The sequence below is a fragment of the Callithrix jacchus genome, chromosome 4 (assembly GCF_049354715.1).
Source record: "Callithrix jacchus isolate 240 chromosome 4, calJac240_pri, whole genome shotgun sequence".
Lineage (NCBI taxonomy): Eukaryota > Metazoa > Chordata > Mammalia > Primates > Cebidae > Callithrix > Callithrix jacchus.
The window spans coordinates 80608847-80622675 of record NC_133505.1 but is presented as its reverse complement, the minus strand read 5'-3'; the positions used below and the strand labels follow the sequence as shown (position 1 = coordinate 80622675).

General features: G+C 39.1%; 1 protein-coding gene, 1 long non-coding RNA gene and 1 other non-coding gene across 8 annotated transcripts in view; 2 read left to right on the top strand and 1 right to left on the bottom strand.

Moving 5' to 3' along the window:
• Positions 1 to 13829, top strand: part of FILIP1 (filamin A interacting protein 1) — a 217429-nt gene that overhangs the window by 99395 nt on the left and 104205 nt on the right. The window lies entirely within an intron of this gene.
• LOC144582168 (uncharacterized) lies at positions 5025 to 9005 on the bottom strand. The gene is made up of 3 exons (XR_013534334.1): positions 7762 to 9005; positions 6698 to 6788; positions 5025 to 5493 (listed from the first exon to the last, which is right to left on the bottom strand). It is a non-coding gene; the product is annotated as an uncharacterized LOC144582168 (long non-coding RNA).
• On the top strand, positions 5597 to 5811 carry LOC118153178 (small nucleolar RNA U3). The gene has a single exon (XR_004742452.3). It is a non-coding gene; the product is annotated as a small nucleolar RNA U3 (small nucleolar RNA).

The window sequence follows — 13829 nt, the reverse complement described above, 5'->3', positions numbered from 1 at the left end:
CAAGTCAATGGCAGGACAGGCCAGAGAGGACTGGAAAACTGGAATTTGGGTTATTTGCATTTAGAGTTTCTGGTATGACAGTTTTGTTTTTTGAGACAATCTCGCTATGTTGCTCAGGCGAAGGCAGTGGCAGTGACACAGTCAGCTCACTGCAGCCTCCAATTCTTGGGCTCAAGTGATCCCCCCATCTCAGTGTCTCAAGTGCCTAGAACTATAGGTGTGTGCTACGTGGTACAGTTTTAACTAATGCAGGGTCTTGTGTGTGGTCCTGGGAGTGGAAGTGAAAACAATTGGAATTAATGAGGTCAAGAAATGGTGAAGTTGGGATATTGGCTAAATCTCCCATTAAATGTTGAAACCTCCTAGGATTATGGCAGGATTTGGAGTGGAGAACAAGTCTATGTCATCTAACAAATATGAGCTTTGGGGACCAGAAGATCAGTAAATAACTGCTGCCAGACTACTTTTTCTAAAATGTTTCTCTGATGATTTTATTCTGTTGCTTAAGAATTTACAAGAAGTCCCTGGACCTTATCAGATAGAAATCTAAATTGCTTAGACTGATCTGAAAAAGCTCCCTCTTAGCTATGAAAGCTCATATTTAGAGTTACTTAATATGACCATCCCTATCCAATGAGGCAGTCTCTACATTTTTTCCCCATACTCTGAGACACATACTCACACATACACACTTAAGATACTTGCACGCAAAAATTGGGGCCCTCAAGGAAATTCAGGATATGTGTTTATTTTTGTCCTATCCTATACTTTCCTCCTGTACCAGTCAATATTTATTTTTCTTTTCTTTTCTTTTTTTTCCTGAGATAGGGTCTTGCTTTTTTGCCCAAGCTGGAGTGCAGCAGCATGATCACAGCTCACTGCAGCCTCAATCCCCCTCACTCAAGCAACCCTCTTTCCTCAGCATCCTACATAGCTATGACTGCAGGCATGCACCACCATCCATGGCTAATTTTTTTGAATTTTTGTAGATAAGGGGTCTCACTATATTGCCCAGGCTGGTCTTGAACCCCTGAGCTCAAATAATCCTCCCGTCTCAGCCTCTCAAAGTGCTGGGATTATAGGCATGAACAACTATATTCAGTGCTATTCAATATTTCTTTAGGGGCCACTAGAGGCTTACCTCCTCTGTGAAGTATTTCCTAATGACTTGTGCCCCAGTGCTTATCTTTCTCCTGCCATGAAATCCTACATTGATCCTTCATGAAGTGAACCATAGCACTTCATACACCTGTATTCCCTAAGTATTGTATGTAACTACATCTTGTTGCCCAAAAAACTTCCTGAAAGAAACTGTGTTTTCTGCATCTTTTGTGTGCCTCATTATATCTAGAAAAGGGTTAGACATATCATCGTTAGTCTATTAGTAACTGGTGATTAATCTTGAAATGTTCTAATATTTATACACCCTATTTGACAGTCATAAGATTAATATTTTCAACATCTGCAACATACTCTGAATTATATAGGAAAAGTCTAAGTGTCATAATGTATAATGTTATTGAATTAAAAGTAACAGTCATAAATATTTACAATGATATTCCTACTACAATACTATGATTTTACTTTTCTGTCATCTTTAACAAGAGATGTCATAACTCCATTGGGAATGGTGATAATCAGTTCAGATGGAATTACTTGTGCAACCAAGCACAATAGGGTGATCCTTCCAGGGTACCATTTATCACTTTTTTCTTTAAAAATGGCTTTTCTCTTTCTAAATGAGTTCCATTTGTCACATGGGAAGGCCTCCAGTAGAATCCTTGTGCTTCTGAAGAATGAGGCTTTTAGTTACTCTCTATGGCTTTTTAAATTGATGACTCACCTGCACTTAATATGTATGCTCCATCTTTAGAATCTCAGGCTGAGGTCACTCTGAGCGAGGCTGCCCAGTGAAACCTCACACCATCAAAATGGTCAGCGGGCTGAGAATGGCATGTCTTTGCTAAGTTTAGGAGACAACAGAGAGACAGGTTGCTTTCTTATTAAAATCAGGACCAGATCTGATTTTTTGTTGAGTACAATGCTTCAACATCTCATGTGTCCAGTAGTATTGTTCACATTTTGGCAAAGAGTTTTGTTGTCTGATTTTCATTGTTTCAGGAAGAATACTTACTTTTAGGGCTCCTAATAAAATGAGAAAGTTGGCTTTTCTGCAGTGAGAATAATGTTCTCATTGGTGTTGTAGGGGAGAACTTTAGTTTTACTGAGAAATGTAAAAAAATACATATTAATAAAGAAAATCTCTCATAAATCCTTTTATTATTTTATAAGAATCTGGTCATGGGAAAATACCACATAAGGGTAATATGTGAAAGATGGAGGTTTCCTCCTAAATGGCTGCAGCCTGCATTTTCCTCAGTGAAAATGGTCTCTATTTAGTAAACTAAATTATATCTGAATATTACAACTTACCTGTACAAATATTTCCCAATTATTTGGGGATGTGCTCTTTTTACATGGAGCCATTTTCAAGTAAAATTAGTTTGTACAGATAACTGGTATGAGAAATGGATGTTAGGTGGAGTAAGACATAGGGCATGATGAATTTGTGATTCCAGAAGGACCTCCAGGAGAGATGTCACATAGAACACTGCCAAATCTGAAGCTCAGGAGGGATAAGGTCTAGACCGGTGCTGTACAATAGTTTATTTGAAGAAGAAAATGTTCTATATATGACTTGTCCTATAGGGCAGCCATTAGCCACGTGTGGTTTGCGAGCTCTTGAAATGTGGCTAATAAAGCTGAGGAACTAAATTTTACATTTATTTAATGTTAATTAAATTGAAGTTGCCACAGTGGCTAGTGGCTACTGTATTGACCAGCATGGATATAGAAAAACAACAAGGGACTAATCTGAAGAGACCATGGTTGAAGCAATGGGATAAAAGAATAAAAGGAAAAATTAACACCAAGGAGATTCTCTTAGAAAACAAGTATGGTTAAGTGTGGTGAGAGAACAAAGAACTGGCCAAAGAAAAAAAGACATGGTTAAAGAGAAAGGAAGGTGATCAATCAGAATGAAGATGTGTTGTGAATGCGAGGGAGGAAGAGACCTTCAGGAAGACATAGTTCTCAATGCTGCTGCAAAGCTAGAGAATGAAAATTGATGTCAGGCCATTTATTGAGCCGGCATTTAGAAGGTGTGTTTTCCAAGGAATGGTGAGGGTTGATACCAAACTACTGGTGTCCAAAAGTGCTTGGGCAAACTTCACTTTTGACAAGTTTGTGGATAGATGGCAGGGCTATCTCTAAGGGAATAGTAGGGGAGGGAAAGGGGAAAGGCTTTTTTTTTTTTTTTGAGGTGGATTCTCACTCTGTTGCCCAGGCTGGAGTGCAGTGGCTTGATCTTGGCTCACTGCAATCTCTGCCTCCCCTTTCAAGGCTGAAGAAGGGTTCAAGCGATTCTCCTTCTTCAGCCTCCTGAGTAGCTGAGACTACAGTTGCCCACCACCACACTCAGCTAATTTATGTATTTTTAATGGAGATGAGGTTTCACCATGTTGGCCAGGCTGGTCTCGAACTCCTGACCTTGTGATCTGCCTGCCTCAGCCTCCCAAACTGCTGAGATTACAGATGTGATCCACCGTGCCCTGCCAGGGAAAGTCTTTTTGTTTTGTTTTGTTCTGATTTTGTTCTGAAAGGGGACACTTAAATGCTTTATATATATTAAGTACAAACTTCTTTCATAATTTCCAGTCCCACTCTTGCTCTCTTTGTCTTCCACAGCTTCTTTGATGTGGAAGTATTTTACCTGTAAGACTGAGATCTTCTCAACTTCTTCCCACAACTAAAATACTCTGTTCATTGCCTCTCCTTTCTTTACTTCCCCCTTCACTAAAAGTAAAGTGTCCCTTTTTGTCAAAGCTAGTTCTGTTGACTTGATCCTGCTGCCTTCCCAGACTAACATATCTCTTATCCTTCCCTCCCACATCCCTGAATCTCCCATGGCCTTTAGCACCAGACTCTTGGGGGGCCTGGAAACTTTCCAAATAAAGGGAGCTAGATTGTTCAAATCTCTTGCAGCTCTTTAGGCATGGAATTATTGTCAGAAAGGTTTCCACCCTCTAGGGAATATGGACATGAAATATTTGAGTTCCCTTTTTCTAACATTCTCCTGACTATATGCATACTCTTCTTTCCTCCCTCCATGCTATTCAGGGACCTATAGCCTCACATAGGTAAATTCATATCCATGTTTTTCTACATTGATTATTTTTTAACAAGACATGTACTTGTCCATGTTTGTCTTTTAAAAATCTATTTTAACTTAACAACTTCTTGAGAATAGACAATGTCTATAAAACACTTTGATAGGTGCTTTTTGAAAATTAATTTGTAGTTCTAATTGGTTAATACAAACTGTTTATTTTTAAAATAAAGCGTGTATTTCTAGTTTAATTTTTAAAGTATTGCATGTTAAATGCAAAAGGTTGGCTTTGGCGGAACCTTCGGCATAGCAACCAAGAGTAAGACTGTTGCCAGGTCATGATGAACACCCTGGATTTGTTTTCTACCTGTTACAGTGCCTAACCCCTGCAGCACTTTACCTCTTTTCTCCACAGATGTGTTAGGCCACATTAGCGGCAGAGCTGTATCTCATCCAGGAACCAGATGGGATCCTGTCCTGAGAACACTGTCATCATAATGTCCTGATTGCCGGGTGAAATGATAGGATGCCTGGAATTTCCTTTAAAAGGCTCTAACCCCTCATTTTCAAAACAAGCATATGAAGAGATAGATAGGTGGTGCATTATACTCTTCAGGTTTCTTTGATGTATGTTTAAAACTTTTTCATAATACAAAGTCTAAAAACAACATATGAAATGGCAAAAGAAAAATGATGTCTATGTTGCCCATGTGACCTTCCTGTGCTGCCTAATAGATGCCAGGATTCTCATTATTTTATTTAATAATCACAATAACCGTAAAAGGTTAGATGAGGTCTGAACAGAAGCCCAGAGGGTTTAAACTTCGTTTAACTCCGTTAAGAGCATTTCCTTGTAAGGTGTGCCATGCCTTTCTGACCCCAAACCCAGTGCCCTTTTGTTCAGCACGCATCTCCAAAATCTGTGGCATCACATTGCTTTAGCATTTTGTTTTAAAATAATTTCACTTTGTGCTAAAGACTGAAAGCTAACTATTTTAAGTCACAATAAACCGACAAATGTATATTAATGGCCTATTGTATGACAGTAAAATAATGTGCTGCTATTGTTTTAGCATCCAAGTTGAGGAGCAAACTCACTGGAAAAAAGAGTTGGATTCCACAGATAAGAAGAGGAAACATCAATTGTTTGCCAACAGGATTTATTTTTTTTCCATACAAAACAGCACATTTTAAAATTCACAAAAACTTGGAATATCTTTTTTGGTCTCTAAGTCACAACTTGAATTAATATTTGGTTTCCCTTCAAAAGTCTGGTTTATCCCCTCAAGTGCATCTTTCTCTTTTTCATGCTTCTTAGTAGGAGTCTAAAAACGTGAACAATAGAAATCAATTGTAATGAACTTAAAGGTGACATAGGCCAATGCCATTGTCAAACTGGTCATTGAAAAACACTGAAAAATTAAGTAAAATTTTATACTTTGAGGAGCCATTTTCATAGTTTGTCACCAGAGAAGTTTCTTTGAATGTGGAATGTACCAGAAAGCATGAGGAGGTAGTATAGTGCTCTCTCCTTAGCTGTGAAATTGGCTCTGTGTTGCTTCATTGCAACCGCCATTTTTTGTTGATGGCCAGTCTTCTCTTCCTTTGGGAGGGTAATAAGGGGAGGATGTAGTCTGAGTGGTTTAGTAAAAGTATAAATTTCTCTTTAAGCTAGGTGCATTTTGCTGGCTTACACTATTCATATAAAACTTTAAAAAAGATAGTTATTAAATATTTTTAAGAATAAAATGTAGACCAGGATGTCTAGACCATAGTGAATTTAAATTTTAATTGACCGAAATAAGTGAAATGCCACTGTACCACACCACTTACAACTTTTATCACCTTAACATTGTTTACAAGTGCCTAGTACAATCTTTAACCTCTTTTTTGTTTCCTTCTCTCTTCCGAACAGTTTCAGGGACACTCTTGAAAGTCACTGGGCTAATACTTATAGAACGGCCCTCTCTTAGGTACTTCGTTCCTCAAGATCTTCCCTCCTTTTGGCCTCAGTGATCCTCAGGAGACCTCTCCTAGTGTAGTGGTGATGGAGGGTTTGTTCTGAAGCTCATTTGACCTGCAATATCTTTTGGTTTGCAGGTGAGGTTACAAATGCCGACAAAGTAGTGGAGTATGTTTCTTTGCAAAACTAACTGATCCAGCTAAGATTTAAAATGACTTCATAAGTACTGCATCAACCTGTCATAGACCAGCTTCAACACAATGAAGGGCTCAAAGTGACTCATATCATAAGGCTGTCAACAGAGAAATGCTTTTTTCCAAACTCTGTATGTAAGAGAGAAAGCAGGGTACTGATGAAAACCGTTGAAATTCTTTTGCTGTGATAATACATAATCAAAAGAGGACATAAATTTGATGAAATAAGAACACTGTCACTTGAATCTTTTCAGCTAACATGTAATCCTATCTGTGGATATAGTCTTGTGCTCCAATAATGTATATGTTTGTATTGGCAGGAAAGGACTTCTGTAGACCTTTCCAAACAGCAGCCATTAATCTCTAGAATACTTCGAGGTTAAACATTTCCTCATCAAGGGCCTGAAAGTAAACATGAAACAATGTTCACAAATTTAAGCAGCCTCTGGGTTGTCCCTTTACCCTTCAAAAAATAGAAATAATGAGAGTACATTTACAAGTCATGGTTCTATGAGGATCAGTTAATTTATGAGGAAAATCAGCTGTAAACCAAGAGTTTGCATGTTCCTCAGCAGATGAAGGAAACAGTCTCACATGCTCAAAAGACATGAAAGTAAGTGACCCTTGAAGAGTGGAGGGAATGGGATCTTAACATTACTGTTTTTAACCTCAAATGGGTCTGCCCCAATATGGCATGTTATAATTCCTGCCGACTGGGAATAATAATAATAATTAAAATACATATATATATTTTATGTGTATATATGTTATGTAAAAATCTGTATATGTATACATATATATTCAATTAGCAAACTTTTTTTTTTTTTGAGACGGAGTTTCGCTGTTGTTACCCAGACTGGAGTGCAATGGCATGATCTCGGCTCACCACAACCTCTGCCTTCTGGGTTCAAGCAATTCTCCTGCCTCAGCCTCCCGAGTAGCTGGGACTACAGGTGTGCACCACCATGCCCAGCTAATTTTTGTGTTTTTTTAGTAGAGACAGGGTTTCACCTTGTTGACCAGGATGGTCTCGGTCTCTTGACCTCGTGAACCACCCTCCTCGGCCTCCCAAAGTGCTGGGATTATAGGCATGAGCCACCGTGCCCAGCCAGCAAACTTTTTAAACCTACAAACAATGTGTAAGATGAGTTGTGTTCCAAAGTAATGAAAATATGCATGTCTTGGTTTTTCTTTAATGGAATGTAAATTCCTAGTTTTGAGTTTACAAAAGATAAGCATTTGAGTACTGATAAAATCAATGTTGCATATAGAATATGAGCCTTGTTTGTAATCTTTGCAATATCTAACATGATTTATTTATAGATGGTTGTGGCATAACAAGTCAGCCCGAAGTGCCCGGCATGCTGACTACAAAATACCTGAGCAAAGACCTTCCTTGAAAAGAAACTTACAAATCCTGACTGGGAGACACTTACAGGGTCACTGAAGAGTCCAGCACGGGAAGCTTTGAACATTGCACTTTCTCTCCAGAACTAATTGTTTAAGAGACATAGGCTTCCCTTTGTAGCCTGTGAGACAGGACATAGGTGGTTGTTAAGATCCCATTCGCTCCTGAGTGTCACTGCCTCAGTGCAATTATCTTCTCTGATACCATACTGTTGTCCACCTACAACAGAGAGAAGATAAACAGCCTGGACATTCTCATTTATTATCTATCACCACATGATAGTGGATTCAACTAACAAGGGTATAATTGACAGGCAATTATGGAATTCCAGGCAATGGAGAGAATGTAGAAGAGTAAGCCACGTAGTCTCTGAAGTCACATAGCTGGAGAGACATGATCTCCACTGCCACTGCTTTACTTCAGGGATCCTCACCACTGCTCACATGGTTTATTGCAACAGACTGTTAATTGGTATGCCCTTCCGGCAGTCTTGTTCCCCTTTGGCTAATTCCCCAGATCACAGCAAGAGTTAGCTTTTTAAAATACAAAATTGAGCAAGTCTCTCTTCTGCATGGGCTTTCATGGAATGACCCCTGCTCAACACTGCTCACCACTTCGGCCTTATCTTTCACTACATTTCCTCAATTTGTGGTCCAGTGACCTGTCTGCAGTCCCCTGAATATTTCCTGTCTTAAATAGTGTTGGGAGCCTCTTATTGGAGAGTATTCTCTTTATGCATTATGCAAATGATTTTAAAGAAAAGGCACTAATATTGCGTGTGTTCCAGCTTGGCTGCTGAATATAGTGTGTTTATTCTCTTCATTGATTTTTGTCCTGCTTTATTTTTTATGTTGTTTCCACATCCAAGTCAAGGTCATAAGGTAGAGAAAGAAATTCTCTATACAAACACTTACTGTTAAGCTAGTACTTAAAAGCTCATTCCATTATTTGTTGTATAATAACTTGCTTGCATATTTCGTCAAGGACTCGGGGGAAAGGACTTTTGTTCTGTCCAGGTATTAGAAACTTTTATCTTTTGATAAAGTGTCACTTCAATTTCTCTTCAAGGTGGAGTCTTACTGTAATCACATTCTCAGGAATTATGTTGTAATTATAAAACAAGACAAGTATATGGGTGGAATCATGCTCTAATTCAGTAGTAAACTGTGTTCAAAAATTAGGCAAAACATTAAAATATAATTCTAGGAGTAAAGTTTATATATTTAAATTTTTTTGGCCTGGCATCGTGGCTCACACCTGTAATCCCAGTACTTTGGGAGGCCGAGGAAGGTGGATCACTTGAGGTCAGGAGCTCGAGACCAGCCTGGCCACATGGTGAAATCCCATCTCTACTAAAAATACAAAATACCTGGCATGGTGGTGGGTGCCTGTAATCCCAGTTAATCAGGAGGCTGAGGCAGGAGAATCACTTGAACCTGGGAAGTAGAGGTTGCAGTGAGCCAAGATTGTGCCACTGCATTCCTGCCTGGGTGACAGAATGAGACTCCATCTCAAACATATTATATATATTGTTCTGAAATCAGCCTTTTTCTGATTTCAAATATGGCTTGGAAATTTTACCTATTAGTGTAACCAGGGTGGGGCGCAGGGGCTCAGCTCCCTCCCATGCTTGCCAAAGACGTTACCCAGGGCTGGGAGCAGAGCTGTGGGAGCTCCCAGAACTTCCTGTTCTCCAATCCATATGTTTTCCCCGATGTGCCTAGGTCTTTGACCTCTCTTACCCCAGGAATGGGGAAGGGGTCCCGGAGGTGTGGTGAGCTTACCATTGGAATAAATATCTTGGACCCAAAGAGTTTAGCAGATAGTGATTTATTAGGCAGAGAGATATTTATTAGGCAGAGAGAAAGAGAGAAGGAGAGAGAGAGCTCCTATGCTGCCATGGGAGGGGATCCAAGGGAGGATCCCACTCCTGACCTCAAGTGATCCACCCTGCTTGGACTTCCAAAGTGCTAGGATTACAGGTGTGAGCCACCTATCCCTGTAGGTAAGGAGCAGTGTGTTTTTAACCTTGGAGTTATTCCCATCCTATTCAAGTTCTCATCCAATGAGAGGAGTTCTTTCAAACTTCAGCTGGAGTGATTGATCTTCCAGTTTCATATAGGATTGGCTGCCCAGCCCACAATCAGAGCCCCCTCCTTCCAGAGCTTTGGGTGGGGGAGCTTTTTGGAACACAGAAGCTCACTTGGAATTTCTACCTAGCCCACGGGAAAGTCAGACAAAGAACGTGAGGCTCCCTGATGGGGGTGTGGATGGAGGCATGGTGCTGGGAAGCTCCTGCCTTTGAAACCAGCCCCTGGTGGACCCACACAGTCCCTCATTAGTACACATAGAGATTTTACGTTCATTTCAGTGACTTTAGAGTGTATGATATTTGGGTTCATAGTGCAGTGTCCTGTTGCAGAACATTTAAGTTGTACACAGTTTTCACTATCATAATCAGTGCTCCATTAGTACATTATGTTTATATATTACCACACAGATAAGAGTATTTCTCTTGATTAAATTCTCAGAATTGAAATTGCTAAGTCAAATGGTATATCAATTTATGATAGATTTTGCAAAGTTGCCCTTCATAGGCCTGGTTTCTCACATTCCTGCCAACACAGTACATTATCAGTTGTTTTACCAATTTGATGTTGTAAGTCCTTTGCCAATCTGATAGATGAAATGAGTATTTCCCAGTAGTTTTAATTTACATTTCTCTTACGAGTGAGGTTGAACATCTTTTCAATTGTTGTTAGAAATATTTATATTTCTTTTCTGTGACTAGTCTGTTCTTCTCTTTGCCTGTTTTTCCATTGGATTGTTAGTCTTTTACTGATTAATGAGAGCTGTTTTTATGTAACAAAGCAATTAGTTCTCTTTGATGTGAGACATAAATCAAATATTTTTTCATATCTCATTTTTATTTTGACTTTATTTTGGCATTTTTTGTTATGCAGAATTTATTATTACTATTATTGGTCAGATATCAATCTTTTGTTTTATGGCTTCTGATACGGATTAAAATTTGAAAGGCCTTCCCACTCTTAGATTATGCAAAATTTCTTTCAAATTTTCTTCTACTTCTTTTTCCCCCCAATTTTTCTTAAATTTAAGTATTTAACCCATCTGAAATTCATCTTAAAGTAAGCTACTTTACTTATTTGTAGATGGCTGTTAATAGCAGTCAGGGTCTAGTCAGGAAAACAGAAAGCACACTAGATATCTCAAACAGAAAGGAGTTAATAGGGATTTGGTCACACAGATGGTAGAAGCCTAAAACAGTAAGAGGAGAATGCTGAAGTAAACAGATAAGAAGCAGCTATCACCTCTAGGGCTGAGGAAACAAAGGGAAGACATAAGATGACCAGTGCTTAGGACTACAAAGGAGGAATCCCTCTGCGGAGGGCTTACTGTCCAGCCTCTGCTAGTACCTCTAAGGGAGCTTGATGAGGCTAGTTGTGAGAGGCCTGAAGAACCAGGAGCTGCAGCTAACTGCTACTACCGGAGCAACATTGTCAGACACAGGACAAGGAGAAAGGAAATCTTTCTCCCCATCCCACCTTTTACTGTTCCTCTACTGACTTCAATTAGCAGAACCCAACAGAAAGCATCTAGAACAGGAGCCTGGGAAATATAGTTTGCAGAATCTCAGTATCACAGAGTAGAATAGATATAAATGGTTTTATAACTGAGAGGTAATGAGTAAACAACCATTATTTGCATAAGCTATTTTACATTATGATTTGAAATGCCACTTTTATCCTATAATATTTAAATCTACTTATGGGTTTTCTGGTTTACTCCAGAGAGTTCTCTACCTATTCCATGCTGTAATACCATATAGTTTTAATTAGTGTTGTAGTATATGCTTTTATATGTGGGAAGGCCAATCCTTTCTTATAATGCTTTTTCTGAATTTTCCGAACTATTTTTTTTTTACTTTTTAAAAACGTGGGTTTTTACTTAAAAGACCTTTAAAGGAATTTAAAAAATATGAACCAATTTTAGGAAAATGATGTTTGTTTTCTTTGGGATTTTAAAATTATTTATGGTGATCTGAATCTTCATATATTAGTTACTTAATAAATATATTTAAATAACTATTAACATTTAAAAATATCATTATGGCTTTTTTTTTTTTTTTAATTTTTTATTGGATTATAGGTTTTGGGGTACATGAGCAGAGCATGCAAGACAGTTGCGTAGGTACACACATGGCAGTGTGCTTTGCTTTTCTTCTCCCCTTCACCCACATTTGGCATTTCTCCCCAGGCTATCCCTCCCCACCTCCCCCTCCCACTGGCCCTCCCCTTTTCCCCCCAATAGACCCCAGTGTTTAGTACTCCCCTTTCTGTGTCCATGTGTTCTCATTTTTCATCACCCACCTATGAGTGAGAATATGCGGTGTTTCATTTTCTGTTCTTGTGTCAGTTTGCTGAGGATGATGTTTTCCAGATTCATCCATGTCCCTACAAACGACACGAACTCATCATTTCTGATTGCTGCATAATATTCCATGGTGTATATGTGCCACATTTTTCCAATCCAGTCTATTATCAATGGGCATTTGGGTTGATTCCAGGTCTTTGCTATTGTAAACAGTGCTGCAATGAACATTCGTGTACATGTGCATTATGGCTTTTTAAAAAAATTCTATCTCTATGTATTTCAAAACAGTTTTAATTTTATTATATTGACAGTGATTAGGTAAACAGAGAAAGTCCAGGGATCCTTTCCTTTGTCAGCAGTTCTTTATTTACTTCCCTGTTTCTGAGTCAATGTGAACCTCTAGAAAGAAAAAGGACCAAACTAGGTAGCTTTGTGTAATCCAGACAAGATATAATAATGGTGACTTGGATTAGGGCAGTGTATTCGTCTGTTTTCATGCTGTTGATAAAGACATACCTGAGACTGGGAAATTTACAAAAGAAAGAGGTTTAATTGTACTCACAGTTCCACGTGGTTAGAGAGGTTTCACAATCATGGCAGAAGGCAAGGAGGAGCAAGTCAGCTCTTACATGGGTGGCAGCAGGCAAAGAGACAGTTTGTGCAGAGAAACTTGTGTTTTTAATACCTTCAGATCTCGTGAGACCTGTTCACTATCACAAGAACAGCATGGGAAAGACCTGCCCCCTTGATTCAACCATCTTTCACCAGGTCCCTGCCGCAACACATGGGAGTTATAGGAGCTACAAGATGAGATTTGGCTGGAGACATAGACCAAAACCATATCAGGCAGTAAGAGTGGTGGTCAGGGGAAAGTGCTCAGATTTTGTATAAATTTTGTAGGAGAGCTCATTGTATTTGATGGCAGGTTGATTGTGGGATATGTGAGAAAGAGATTCGCTAAGCCTGACTCCAAGGTTGTTTGCCTGAGCAAATGGGAAACGGGTTGTCTTTTACTGAGATGTGGAAGACTGCAGGTGGAGCAGAGTAGACAACTAGAAATCAGAAATATAGTTTTGCACAGGAAGTTTCAGATGCCTGTTAGACATTCAAGTACAGAGAGATGTCCAATAGGCATTTGAGCATTTGAATATGCGTCTAGAGTTCAGTTCAGGGAAGAGGTCTGGGCTGGAGTTGTCCATGTGTGAGTCATATGTATGTAGATACTATTTAAAGCCCTCGAAATCCAGTAAAATCCATGAAGTAAGCAAATTTAGATAGAAAAAAATAAGAGTCCAAGGTCTAAGCCCAGGGAATACCAGCACTGAGAGGCTGGGAGGATGAGGAGGACTCAGCAAAGAAGAATGAGAATGAACAGTTTGAGAAGAAAGAGGAAATTAACAGGTAGGGTGTCTTGGAGTGAAAGTAGAAAATTTTTCAAGGTAGGGAGAAAGATCCAAAGTGTCAGATGCTGCTGATGGATAAAGAAAAATGAGGAGTGAGAGTTAACTATTGAATTCAGCAATAGACAGTTCATGATTTGCCTTCATGAAAGGGTTTCAGTGGAGTACTAGAAGGAGAAGGCTGAATGGAATGGGCTCAAAGAAATCCCAGTCACATGGGAGGAGAGAATATTGGAGACAGTATATATAGGCAATTCTTTCAATGAGTTTTACTGTATAAGAAAGGAGAGAAATGAAGTGG